This window comes from Adiantum capillus-veneris, chromosome 25 (assembly GCF_014529385.1).
Source record: "Adiantum capillus-veneris isolate H3 chromosome 25, ASM1452938v2, whole genome shotgun sequence".
In the NCBI taxonomy this organism is placed as follows: Eukaryota; Viridiplantae; Streptophyta; class Polypodiopsida; order Polypodiales; family Pteridaceae; genus Adiantum; species Adiantum capillus-veneris.
This window is the reverse complement of record NC_140955.1, coordinates 39,853,680-39,868,209: the sequence shown is the minus strand read 5'-3', so window position 1 is coordinate 39,868,209 and position 14,530 is coordinate 39,853,680.

Here is a 14,530-nt window from a genome sequence, read left to right as displayed (position 1 = left end):
ATAGTAGAAGGAAAGGTAACATGTGGTTTCATTTTACCTTTCTTTCTTGGATTCTTAGGACAATCTAAAATCATATGTGTGATTGCACACTCATTACAATATACATTTATCATGATATCATGGTGTGGACAATCCTTAATCAAGTGATCACTACTACCACATCTGTCACATGGACGTATTGGTTGTTGTGGCAATACTTGATATTGACGTTGAAGTGGCCTCTGATCTACCACATTTATTTCTATTTGAATCTCATGACTCACATATGCATTTCTACCAGCTATGGGTCTTTCACTTAAGAACACTTGTTCCACTATACGATGATATTTAGGCGGTTGAGACATAACATGCTCAAACCCTGGTGGAGTCTTAGGTCTATAGTCAGGACAATGTTGCGTTGGATGGTCCCCTCCACATGTCATGCACCTGCGTCGTTGAGGAACTCTATAGGCTGGTACTCTGTCAGAGTGGTTGATGCGTTGCATCACATTCTCTATGATTTGCTCCTCAACATTTACTTGGTTTTGTCCTAGATTCCCTCTTTGATCCTCAAGATCAGCGGTTTTCTTTTTCTCACTCGCATCATTCATCTTCTTCTGACCATTGTCATAGAATTTGCAATTGTCAACTAGGTCAACTGCCGCTTTGGTCACCTCTTCCAAGGTTTGGTATCTTTTCACGTATAGGTCCTTTTGGAGATTCTCATTCCTAAGCCCTCTGATGAAGCATAGGATCCGACGTTCTGGCGTGGGTAACTCTTGGGTAGGACATCTAGCAACATATTGCTTGAAACGCAGTATTGCATGTCGCAATGTTTCTGTTTTTCCTTGTTTAAATTCCTGAATCTTAGGAAGGGTGTTATGTTTTATGCCCCTCTTGGTGAATTCTTGAACAAATTCATCCAACATTTTCTTAATGGTTGTGAACTCTCTCCGGTTCAATAGTTCAAACCATGCTTGTGCATTGTCCTCCAATGTAAGTCCAAAACCCTCATACTACGTGTGGAAGTCCTCTACTCGTTCTGCTCGTAGGACTTGCTTGAAAGCCGAGACATGGGCGTATGGGTCTCCTATGCCATTGTACTTTCTATTTACCCATTTTCTTAGCTTAGATGGTCTTATACTTTGGGGTGCAAAGTATGGAACCATACTCCTCTCTGGTATTGTTTCATCTCTCGTTATCGCTCTAGGAGGAAATCCAGGTGGTGGTCTCCTCTTTGGAATTCTCTTAGAGGTTCTTGTGTTTGGTGGGTGTATTTGAGGTCCTTCATTGACCAAATATCCACTCATCTCTAATTTGGTTCGCGGATTTGTGCTTTCTACAACTCTATATTCTCGTCCATACTTGTCAACAAATAAAGATGTCCATTGTCGGTTGACCTCGTATGTATAGACATATAAGAGCTTGTATTCTGTCAGTTCATCTGGGTAGGGCTCTAAGCAACTGTAAAGGTTGAATTGATTTCCATTAATATACCTATATAGTCCTTCACTTTCATGGTTATACGTACAAAATCTCTCCACAAAATTGGTCTTTATGTACTGTAGGTTTGGAAGATCTATTCTAGGCGGGTGCTCATCTATCCCTGCAATCTATGTGCTTGTATAAGCTGAGTCTGATGTAGACATGACTTCTAGGCTTAATAGATCTAGCTTGCTGTATTAATACCTCTCTCAGTGTGTTCAAGTGTTTTGGTCAAGGAAAATTCAAAACTATGTCCAAAACCATGAGCGTTTTCTCACAATTCTCTCAAATTGTCGGTTTTAGACACCCCTGACTTCCAGATGCATTTTGAGGCCTTAAACAACGTTTTTTTCAAAACAGACCAAAATGTATGCCGTTGGCAACCATTTCGGTTATTTTACTCTAAGATCTGTAGTGCTGCTCTCAAGCTACGTTTTGACAAAAAAAGTTTTGGAATCGGAGTACGTCCGTATGTGAAAGTTATGACCACAACAGTGAGATGTAATTTGGAACGGTGCTCTATCTGATATTTTTGCAAGTGGCCAGTTTGAGCCCAAAATTGGTGAGTGCACTCCTTAGGCAATGATAAACCCAGTGGTATACTTGGTTTCAAAAAAAATTCTCAAATTTTTTTCATCAGTTGTCTATCGCGATAGACTCTCCAAGTACCCCTTGCAGATGTCCAAATGCACTCAAACCTTTGTGTACATGGTATAATGGGCCTTCTGAACCCAAATATGAAGTCAGATTTGAATTTTGATTTTTCTACAGTGAATTTCTAAGTCTATCGCGATAGACTCACCAGAGTGTTACTGGGATACAGTTTTTCAAATGTTTTTACAGATTTGAGTTCCCTCTTCTCTTGAGATACTACTCACTAAGTTTCAAGCAATTTGGAATACTTTTCCTTTGTAACTTGCATCAAACAACAGTTTATTTTCTGATCTTGTGAAGTAATCCACTTAGATGCACTTCCAATGCTCCAAATTTACTCAAAAGTTAACCATAGGCTCACAACAACATGTAGAACAAGCCTCTAAGGTCATTTTTCAAAAGTTTCAATTTCTGTGAAAAAGCTTGTGTTTATCGCAATAGACTCAGCAGATTCTTCAGTTTCGAAAATTTTCCAGATTTCTCTTCATCACTGTGTTCCCTATGCTGTGTACACCTTTCTCACCAATTTTCACTTGTTTTGGAGTTTTTCTTAGGTCTCTAACTCCAACTCTAGAATTCTAAGTCTATATGATTACTAGAAAATAGACTTAGGATGACTTCCCAATTGTCCAAAATCCACCAAATTTTGTGTGTAACCTCCTGAGAGGCTAAACAAGCTATGCTCCAGAGGGTTTTGAAAATTTCAATTTCTTTGGCTCTGCTTTGAGTTTATCACGATAGACTCAGCAAGTACCCCTTTTATAGGTCAAACTTGAACTTTGACTATACCACTGTGTTCCAACACCTCTCCTTAGTCCTCCTACCAATTTTCAAGTGGTTTGGACTTTGACTTTGTCAGTTAGACCAGATCTGGTATTTTCTACAAGCTGAATCCTCTCAAATGGTCTTAGATCCACTTTCTGATGTCCAAATGACTTCAAAATTTTCATGTGTCCTTGATAGCACCTTTCCAAGCTATGCCACACAAGTTTTTGAAAAATCCAGTTTCTATCACTGGGTTCTTAGTCTATCGCGATAGACTCACCAAGTATGCTAAAATGACATTTTTTTCAAATTTTCTCTTCACAGATGTGTTCCCTACCCTCTGTAGATCATGTATACCAAGTTTCACAAGGTTTGGAAATTTAGTCAAGTCCCTTTACCCAATTTGTCTCTGAAGTAACACCAGACTTGAGGTTTAGTGGTAAAGCAGGTGTCCAAGTACACTCAATTTTTGGGAGCAGCCTTGTATTGATGTGTTTTACCTGTGGTATGAGGGGTTTTACCTGATTGTGAGTCTATCTCCAATTCACTAGTCTATCGCGATAGACTAGGCAGAGAGCCACTGGAAAGTTATTTTTTCTCTGTTTTTGGACAGTTTGGTTCCCAATGCCCTTAGAAGCTTATCCCCAAAGTTTCATTCAATTTGGACTTCTTTTCCTTTGGATTCAAGCATTTCATAGTTCACTTCCTTACACTCAGAAAAAGCAAATTCCCACTTAGATGCATAAGCACTGATGCAAATGCTTTGAAATTTCACATACAAGCTCTAGAGCATATGCAAAACAAGGTCTTGAGGTCAAACCTTTTTTTGTTGAAAATTGCAGATTTGGTTTAAGATTTTTGTTTTTTGGGGTTTTTTTTTGAGTTTTTTTTTTTGGATTGGACCAAATCTGTGTTTTATCCCTACCTTAAGGTCTCCAATGCAAAAACAAGCACTCAAATCGGCTTTCAAACGACCATTTTAGAGCACTTTTACCATAATCAACACAATTCCGCCTTTTGTGTTTTCAAGCACATTTTCATGTCAACATTGCTCTAGATCAACATCAGATGTCCTACACTACCTACAGTCCTACTTTGGATGGTTGAATGCTTGTTTTTTCTTTCTGGCAAGCAAACAGCCTCCGGCTTACCTTTTGCGTTTTTCTTTGCGTTTTTTCTCTTTAAAGTTCTTCACAACCATAAGTCACAACCAAACACACAAACCATAAAACCTAATCTAAACACACAACAAAATAATATAACCATACCTCAACCTCATGGTGGACCACCTCAGTGAGACGTAGGCTCCTTGGCTATCCCTCAGTCAAGAGATCCGCTCTCTGACTTCTCACTAAGAAGGCAAATGGTGACAACACTCTAGAAAACTCTAGAGAAACGCTATACTATCAAACACGAGTGATGCGGTCTACGCTAGTTTAGGCACTTCGTCCCCGACAGCGGCGCCAATGTTAGCGGGTTCGCCGCGACGGACGATGGAGCACAGCGAGAACACAGACCAAAAAACTGTCAATCCGAGGACGTAGCTGACCCGACTAGGGCATGGAGGAAATCTCTGGGTTGTCAACCCTGAGCTAGACACGAACAACACTCTATAGTCACTAATCCTACCACAACACTACCATAAAGCAAAGAAACAGACAACGCATCCTACGAAACACTACAAGCTCGAAATAGTCTCAAATCATATCAGAATGACTCAAAATCGGAGGGCAAGACTCACAAGGATATATCCTCTACGGCCAAACACCTAAACCCTGAAAACCATAACTGTAAGATCTCTAATCGCTGTCGCGATAGATTCAAAACAGAAATTTTCAAAGTGTCCGGAACTGATCTACAAAGACATCAACACGAAGAGCTTCTCGCCCTGATTCTAACGATTACTCGATCATGCAGAACGGATGTCGTTTGAGGTACTTACGACCAAATATAGCTCGTAGCAGGCGGGCTCGCAATGTGGTCCTCGGCTTGCATTGCTTGCGTCGACGCGGAGAGCTCCTCGATGCTAACACGCTCCTACTCTCATATCTGCAATGTGATTAGTGTGCGCGACGGTGTGTGTGCGTGAAGCTCACTACTGTGTGCTACAGAACCCACGACTGTATCTTAATTGAGATAACGTAATGTGTCTTTTACAAAGCCTTAGGTTTCAACTTATATACAAAGCCTTCAAACCTAATGTCCGACCAAATGACATGAATTGTCCCTAGGCTTCTACAGAGCTTAATTACAAGAAACTGAGTTGGCTTTACTCATTATACAAGCATCTGCGGCCAAAATACAAGTGCCGATTTAAAATATGAGGTTCCCGTAAACATTACAAAAGTGGCTGTAATGGCTCAAAATAATAATAATGGGATATTTGATGATGTCCATGAACTCGTATCTTCATGTTGCAGCATCCATCTTCATCTTCATTACTTCATCACCATCTTCATGTGGAATATTTACAGAATCTTTGAGGAATCTTTATGGAAACGTTGTTGAAAGGGTGTCCTTTCAACAATGACATTGCAACATATAATCTTCTGTGAGAGAAGATCGATGATGCAAGATATAGAACGAGAATTCCCAGTGTTTGCCCTTGTGCTTTGTTGATAGTCATCCCAAAAGCTAGCATGATTGGAAACTGATGGCGCTTCATTTGAAATGGAAGCCCTTGATGGTTTCCAACAATAAAGTCGATCCTTGGAATAAAAACTCTCTCTCCAATATTTGATCCTATAACTATCTCTCCCTCAATTACCTTATGATGAAATTGCTTGCATATCAATCTGGTTCCGTTACATAATCCACGTCTTGGATCCATATTCTGTAGCAACATGATAGGATCATTTTCTTTCAAGACAGAAGCATGAGGTGGAAAATCACCACCAAGAGTAAGGCTATTTAGATATTCAATTGTGTACAAAATGTGTGTTTTCCTCTAACATCTAAATTGAATATGCACTAAGATACTCTTTCTCGTATAAACTCTGTAATTTATGAGCTGGGGCTACAAGCTTCCAGATTGTATCATCCAGTCATTACCCAGCTTTGGTAGAACTCCAGATTATTAGTTTTGACCACCCAAAAACCTTGGCTAAGGTATAAAAGCCAATTTTTGTAAGTTTTTTACAAGTTTTGGATAAGAAATACACAGCGTGAGCTAACGACTCTCACTTCTCTCCTTCTCGCGCTTCCTACTCTCTCCCCAGTTGTCACATTGCAATTGCGTTTGTTGCATTGCAACTGCAGGTAAAATCTCTACGCATTGACGTAAGAAGTTCATAGTATTTCGTAGATTTTTCCATCACCGGACCCGCGGCCTAATTTCATCATAACTAGGAATTTACACTTTTAAATTGAAAACTAAGCATAGGCAGGGTATTGGGGAATCATTGCTAAGCATTTGGATTCATTCTGGGTCGAAAACGACTAGGTCAAAAATCCATTGCTGTTAATAATTGCGATATTGGAACTTGACCTAAAGTGGGGTTTGAGACCATACGCATGTGTGCTTAGGTCTTATAAAATCTTGTCTTAGAAGTTTCGTTACGTTTGGATGTCATTTGATGCTGTAATGGATGTGATTTTTTTGCTGATGAGCAATTGGCTTTTGGTGATTTCAGTCACTTGAGTGTAGCTTGAGCTAGATGCGAGTTGTTAGTTGTTTTCCGAGAGATTGACAACCTCTTGTAGCCTCTATGCACTAGTCGAATCAGCTTCGTCCCATGGATTGACAAATTAATCGTGGTTCTTGCTAATACTGCAATAAGATAGGGTAATGAGGTTAGAGATGCGTCCCACAATAGGCTTGTATCTTTTTTTCTTAATTGCAAAAGATGGAAATCTTACATTTTTTTGGTGTTAGCTGGACACTCTACAAATAGGTGTTTGATGTCTTTTGGAGAACCACACTTGTTGCACATTACATTTCCCAATCTTGCCTTCAATGATTTTTTAGAAGTCTAGACACCTTGATGTATGATTAACTAGGCCAAAAATGCTATGCTTGATAGGAATAGAGAATCTCCACGCACATTTAAACGTGTATATCCACTGCTTAGAACTCCAGATGAGTCTCCATTTCTTGTTGAGACTCTTTCTGAGGTCCTCATCAAAGTCAAGAATGCTAGAAAACAAATTATTTTCCTTGTTTTCTATGCCTGCCAGAGTGATGCTCTTGTAGTGTCTCAGACCAACTTGAGCTTGTAGTTTCTTCAAGTCCTCTAATCTGCATAGAATTTTATTAAGTCAACCAGAGGAGATGTTAAACTGGTTAGTGATCTGCTATGGGGTAAACTAGATTCCATTAGTTTGAATATCTCCCCTGGTTCTTATGCCAGCTTTGAAACACTTGTGGGCTTTTATAGGCAGTGTTCTTCCATGTTTCTTGGCATACCAGCATAACTAAATGGAATCCTAACACAAAATAGAGAAGTCAAGTACAACTTTTTGGGAAAGATGCAAGACTTCCTTAATGGTGAACCAAGAATTCCACATTCTGACGGAGACAGAGGTGCCCACTGGTTTTACTTTCCACTTGGAAGTGATCAAATCCCTGTTGGAATTAGGGTTGCAGAGAAACGCACACAACTTGGAGAAGACGAAGGAAGCTCAAGGCACACTATAAAGAGTGTGTTACTTAGTATGCAATGGAAAGATAGATAGCCCTAGAGTGATGGGTGTATATACGATGCTCGGGGGAAAAAAACTCCTAAAGAGGGAAAAAATGCCCCAGCGCATGAGTAAAGGGAAGTGCCATGCCCTAAGGACATGATCAGTCCACAAAGGGGAGTAAGCCCAAAGTTTTGCGGAAAGCTTCAAGCTTCTCACAAGACAATGCCATTGTGAAAGATCTGCAAGGTTGTCCTGTGTTGGCACATAAGCCAAGCTGATCTCTCCTGCTGAGAGCCTCTCCCTGACATATGGTAATGCACCTCGATGTGCTTTGTGCGAGCATGAAAAACTGGGTTCCTCACAACTGCCAATGCGCTCTGACTGTTAGTGTAGATAGTGTTGGCAGTGTCTTGTCCAACACCCAAATTAGCCATAATGCGTCTGAGTCATACACACTCAACCGTAGTTGTGAGGACTGCCCTGTACTCAGCCTCACAACTCAAAGTGGCCACAGTAGGTTGGTTCTTGCTCAACCATGATATACATGAACTTCCAAGCATGAAACAAAAACCACTTGTGAACACTTGCGTGTCAAAACAACCAGCCCAATCTGAGTTCGAAAAAGCATGTAAGTCTGGCGGCAATGACCCCCCCTTGGGATAAAACAAGCCAAGATATAAAGTGCCACTAAGGTAGCAAAAAATCCTCTTGACAGCGTGCCAATGCTTAGACCCTGGGCTATGCATAAATTTGCTAACCTGTGAGACTGCAAACTGAATATTTGGACTCGTGTTGCATACATAAATGAGGCAGCCAACAATAGTTTGGTAAAGAGTGACATCAGCAGGATCGCCAGCATCATGTAGACTCAACTTCAAACCTGTTTCCATGTGAGTGGCAATAGGTTTGCAATCCTCAAGTCCAAACTTACATAGCAATGTCTCTATGTAGCTTTTCTGACACAAGGCAATACCACCATCACACTGCTTAAATTGTATACCCAAGTAATGATGCAATAGCCCCAAACTTTCATCTTGAAAGTAGCATTCAAATCAGCCTTAAATTCAGCAATATGTCTCTCATTTGGTCTAGTGATCAGCAACTCATCGAACCACAATGAGAAGTACATCACCCTCACGCTTTATATACAATGTGCTTTCTGTTGGACTGTTACGAAAGCCTCGTTTAACCAAATGAGTGTCAGCTTTCTCATACCAAGCACGAGGAGATTGCTTCAACCCATACAAATCCTTCTTACATTTTCACACTTTGTCCTCTTTTCCTTTTATGACAAAACCGCGAGGCTACGTTGCATAAATTTTCTCAAATATGTCACCATTCAAGAACGTAGTAACAATTTCTGTACATGATGTACATCCCAACCAAAATGAGTTGCCAATGCACATAGAAAACGCACAGTAGTCATACGACAAGTGGGAGCAAAAGTCTCTTCATAATCTATGCCTTTTTGCCGTGCATAAACCTTTGCAAAGAGTCGAGACATATGGCGATCGATCTCACCATCCGGCTTGCGTTTCAATTTGTAAATCCACTTCGTACCAATGGCCTTTTTGCTAGGAGGCAAATCACATAAAGTCCATGTGTCATTTTCATCATATTCTGATTGCATGACAGCCATCCAATTTTCTGAATTCTGTGCTTCATCAAAAGATAGAGGCTCCTCAACATCATGTAAGCTAGACACAGCCAAAGCATAACAATCTGATGCATAAGATGCATGGCGAGAGCCTGAACGAGTAGGACTAGACAAAGGTGCACCAACCATTTTGGCATACCTCTAGCCTGCTCATTTTCAGCCCTTTCCTCATCAAGCCCATCATGTACATCTGCATTAGTAATAGTATGATCTATAACATTTTTAGAAACCCCCATAGACTGTACATTTTCCTCATTGGAAATTAAATTCGTATTTCCACCACTGAAAAGAGGCAACAAAGTGTCATAAATGTCCTGTGAACTTATATTACTGTCTCTAGTATATGACAGCAAGGGCTGAACAAAATCTTCCACAAACACTACATCTCCTGAAACCAGAATACGCTTTGTTTGCGGATGATATAACTTGTAACCTTTGCTTTCAGCACTATAACCAACAAAAAATACATTTGACAGCCTTATCATCCAATTTTCTATGTTGTGTTTGTGGCACCAAAGAATATGCCAAACAGCCAAAAACACGCATGTGCTCAAGAGAAGGCTTTCTATCATGCCATGCTTCATATGGAGTAATAGACTACAAAACTTTTGTAGGACACCGGCTAAATACATAAGTGCCACACATGATGGCCTCAAGCCAAAAAGAATGCGGCAAAGCTTGACTTTTGACCATACATCGTGCCATTTCCTTCAGTGACTTGTTTTTCCTCTCAGTAACACCATTTTGCTGAGGTGTATAAGGCACTGTACAGTGGTGTTTTATCCCACGACTAGCCAGAAATGCATTAAATTCATGAGACATATACTCTCCCCCTCGATTGGAACGGAGGGTGCCCATAGTACATTTCGAGACATTTTGAGCCATAGCCAGAACTTGTTTGAAGCACATAAAAACTTCGGACTTCGCTTTAAGCGGAAATAACCATGCATGCCTGGAGTAATCATCAATGAAAGTCACGAAGTAAAGGTAATTGCCCAAGGATGGAGTTTGCATGGGCCCACAAACATCACTATGCACAAGCTGCAACGTGCATGTGGCCCGAAGTGAACCATCCTTTGGAAACTTAGAACGCTACATCTTACCCAAAATATAGCCTTCACAAACATGTTTGACAGGTGCTTCAAGAGGCGGAAAAGAAGCAATCATATCAGATTTCTGCAAACGCAGCAAACTGGCAAAATTTAGATGACCAAAACGTGCATGCCAAGTTTTGTATCTGAAATAGCCCTTGAATCTGCAACAGCATTTGCAAAATTTTGTCCACACTTGTCATACAAAGTGAGCTTATACAACCCACGACACAAAAGACTAGATGCAACAATTTCATCACCAAAACTGATATCATGAACTGTATATTTGTCATCCACAAATTTGACTACAAGTCCAAGTCTAGCAAGTGCGGATACAAACAAGAGATTCTTCTTGATCCCAGGTACATAAACTTCATCAACAAGTGTGAAGGAACTGCCATTTGCAGCAGTAAGCACAATCTTTCCAACTCTCTGAACCGGATAAGAGGCATTGTTGGCACAAGTGGCTGGATTCCCATGAGGGACAGACTCGAGAGAGGTAAACAATTCGCGATGTGAGGTAATGTGCTTTGTAGCACAACTGTCGAAATACCACACACGTTAATCTATCGCAATTGTCAAGTACGCACCATTGACAGCAGGATTGTAAGTGCACTCTACGCTAAAAGCCCATTCTGCATCAACATCAGCAACATAGTCTCCTTTCACAGAAGACTCAACAATGGTTGCATTTGTAGTGGAACTAGCATTTGCAGTGGAACCACCCTCTTTCTTCTTAGCCTCTTTGGCCTTCAACTTAGGACACAACTTGATCAAGTGATCATTAGCTTTACAATAATAGCAATGCATCTTCTTTTTCCCCTTATCACCAGAATTTCCAGACGAATTGCTGCCAACAGAAGCATTAGGAACAGAAGTTTTGCCACTCGCAGCAAAACCATAAGAAGTGGCCGCATTGTTGTTACCACCCTTTCTTTGAGAAGCAATAAAAGCCTGTTCAACTGCACGCTTCCTAGTTTTATTTTTTCTGGAAAGTGACTCTTGTAACAACAATGTGCATAATGCATCAAACTTGAAAACTTCAGGATTTCCTTTGGTCATCAGTCTCCAAGTACTAGCAAAAGTCTGGGAGAAATTTGATAAGGCATCAATAATAGTCAGCACAAGGGAACGGTCTGAAATGACTTCACCTCCAGAAATAAGTTGCTCATAGATATCCTTGACACCAACAAGGAAAGTGTCCATATCATCTTCCTCATGCATAATCTTCGACTCCAGCTCTTTACGCAACAAAGCAATTTTAGCCTCATTACAGATTGCATAAAGGCCTGCTAGAATATCCCAAGCCTGTTTTGCAGATTTTGCTGAACGAATGTGAGGAACAATGGTGCGCTTCACAAACAACGCAATCAATGCATGAGCCTGTGCATCCTTTACATCCCAACGAGCTTGTTTTTCTGTAGGCAAAACAACTCTAATAACAACAATCCTTGTAGCAAGACTTGCAACATCCTCAACATCGCCTACATCCTCAGAACCAGGACGTACATCAATGCCTTGCACAATGTTCCAGACACCCTTGGACACATGAACATGTTGCATCATATAAGCCTACATAGGGTAGTTGTCCCCATCCAACCTGTCCTCAGTAGCAAACATCTTCAACACATCTGTGTTGTTGTCAGCCATGATAAATGCTGCACCTGATGTGAAAAGTACCCGAAAATAGGAGAAACGGAGCAGGAACAACAGGTGCTATATAGCACAAACCGTAGAAGACTATGAGGCACTTGTCATAGAAAAAACGGCACTGACAAAAATTTTGCACAAAATGACAAAATAGCATGTGCAGTACTGCCTGTAGTGAAAACGAAGGCCGAAATGAGCCCGAATCAAAAATCTGAGCAGACTGAGCTCTACGAGTTCACTCGAAATTTTTATCGACCTGCGAACGCTTGCCAAAGCTCACTAAAATTGAAGAAAGTGAGCAGGCGTGTGCTGGAGCAGCTAGCGACAAAGCCCGGCAGGACGCAACTTGCTCTAATACCAATTGTTGGAATTAGGGTTGCAGAGAAATGCACACAGCTTGGAGAAGACGAAGGTGGCTCAAGGCACACTATAGAGAGTGTGCTACTTAGTATGCAATGGAAAGGTAGATAGCCCTAGAGTGATGAGCGTATATACAATGCTCGGGGGAAAAAACCTCCTAAAGAGGGAAAAAATGCCCCGACGGTCCTAGTGTGTTCACACACATCACTACTACATGTAAATGGTAACAGTCCCATAGAGAGAGGTTAGTCCAACCCGTGTACTCCTACATACAAAAGTTAGCTATGTGTATTTTGATTAGGCAAGCCCAGAAATCCTCACTTTTTATAGCTCTGACTATCCACTTCCCAACCATTTTTTGTGTCATTCTTTCCATGTCCAAGATACCAAGTCTCCCCCTTCTCTTATGCATACAAGTTTTTCTGCAATCTACCTTGGGAATTCTACCTAAATTTGATGTTCCTCCCCACAAAAACCTTTTGGATAGAGAGATAACTTGCAGGATCTGAGTTTGTAAGGCTTCCAGCAGAAAAGGAAATAGATCAAGAAAGGCAATAGATAATGATTCAACACAAAAGTAGTTGAGGACAATGTTTTTTCTAAACTTATGCAAGACCCATTTCCCATCTTTGCTTCATTGCGACCTTAAATCCCATGGGTATACCCAATAATCTAAATATTTGTCCATCAGGAATAACTTGACATCCTACAACAATAATAGAGTTAGGGGTAGTTCCATTGGAGGAATTAAAACCAGTTTTTTGATGGTCTATTATGGAACCAATTGCTTGGAAAAATAATCTGAGACATTCAATAAAGCATCAAAGGATTCTTCATCTGCATTAACAATTGCGTAGGTGTTATCTACAAACATTTGTAGACATATATCACTTGGAGAACCAATGACTTGATCCCTTTGAGACTGCCATCTTGCATTTTCTTCTTGACAAGCCACCCAGGAGCATCAGAGGCAATATCAAGAAGCAAAGGGGTAAGAGGCCAGCCTTGTCTGATAGACCTCATTAGAGCAATTACATGAGAGAGATTCTAGCAAAAGCATTACCAAAGAGAACATGCACAAATTTAATGAAGCTTAAACCATGTCATGTAGTGACTACAATATAAACTCTCACTCCATTCTGTCATATGCTTTATCAAAATCAACTTCAAAGAAAAAAGAGTCATGTCCATTCTGAGCAACCTACTCCAGACCCTCCCACAAAGTAATGATTGCATCCAATATGAATCTACCTTTGATCAATCTTTTTTTTTCTTGTAGTCTAAACTCAGACATAAGAGGGATAAGTCTCCTAGCTAATGACATGGAAAATACTTTATAAATAGAAGTCAGACATATAATGGGTCTCCAATTACTGATATTCTCCCTTTGTATGAATAAGTTTAACAACACCAGTGTTGATATTAACACGAAGAGCTCCTTTTCTAATATATTCTTGCCACACCAAGAGAAGATATGGGGCAATAAAATCTTTCACTTAATGTAGAATTCATTGGGAATGTCATCTGTTCCAGGAAATTTACTAGTCTTGAGAATACAAGTAGTTTCAACCTCCCCAAGAGAGATGGGTTGGTCAAGGAAGTGTGTTATGTTGGGAGCCATATTCGTCCTTTTGATTTGAGCTATGTGAGCTCTAGTTTCTTGTATAGCCCTATCTCTCTTTGGGAGACCAGAGAAAATATTTGTAAATAGCTCATGGACTATTTGAATATTGTCTTTGTGTGACTTAGCCAAGTTACCACTGTTTTCGTTCAAATAGGGGATGAAGTCTTTGGATTTTTTTCTTCTTCAATAAATCATACATGGCCTTGGTAGGCTTATCTATTTTACCAACCCAAAATTCTATAGTGAAGGCAAGGGAATTGTTAGCCTCAAGGATATCTTCTTGCTTGAGAGAAACTCTAAGCTCTAAGAGTCTGGCAGGGGAGGGTCAGATTTGGAAAGATATTCTTCTAGATGAAGCATCTCCCCACTTATCTTCATTCTTCTCTTGGTCTTAATGTCCTTATCAATCCTGTTATAACTGGTCAAGGTATTTTGAATCTCTTTCACAGAGTACTCCCATGCTTTGGCAGGAAAGGAGTATAGTGCAAAGGAGTTTGCAAGAATATCTTGCACCTTTTTTTTAATATTGGCAATATCAAACAAAGGCTGATCAAGGTGAGGCCCGCTAGCCTTATAAACATTCTCATATACATCTTGTGTAGTCTAGAAAATTGTAGCATGAACCTACTTGTATATTACTAC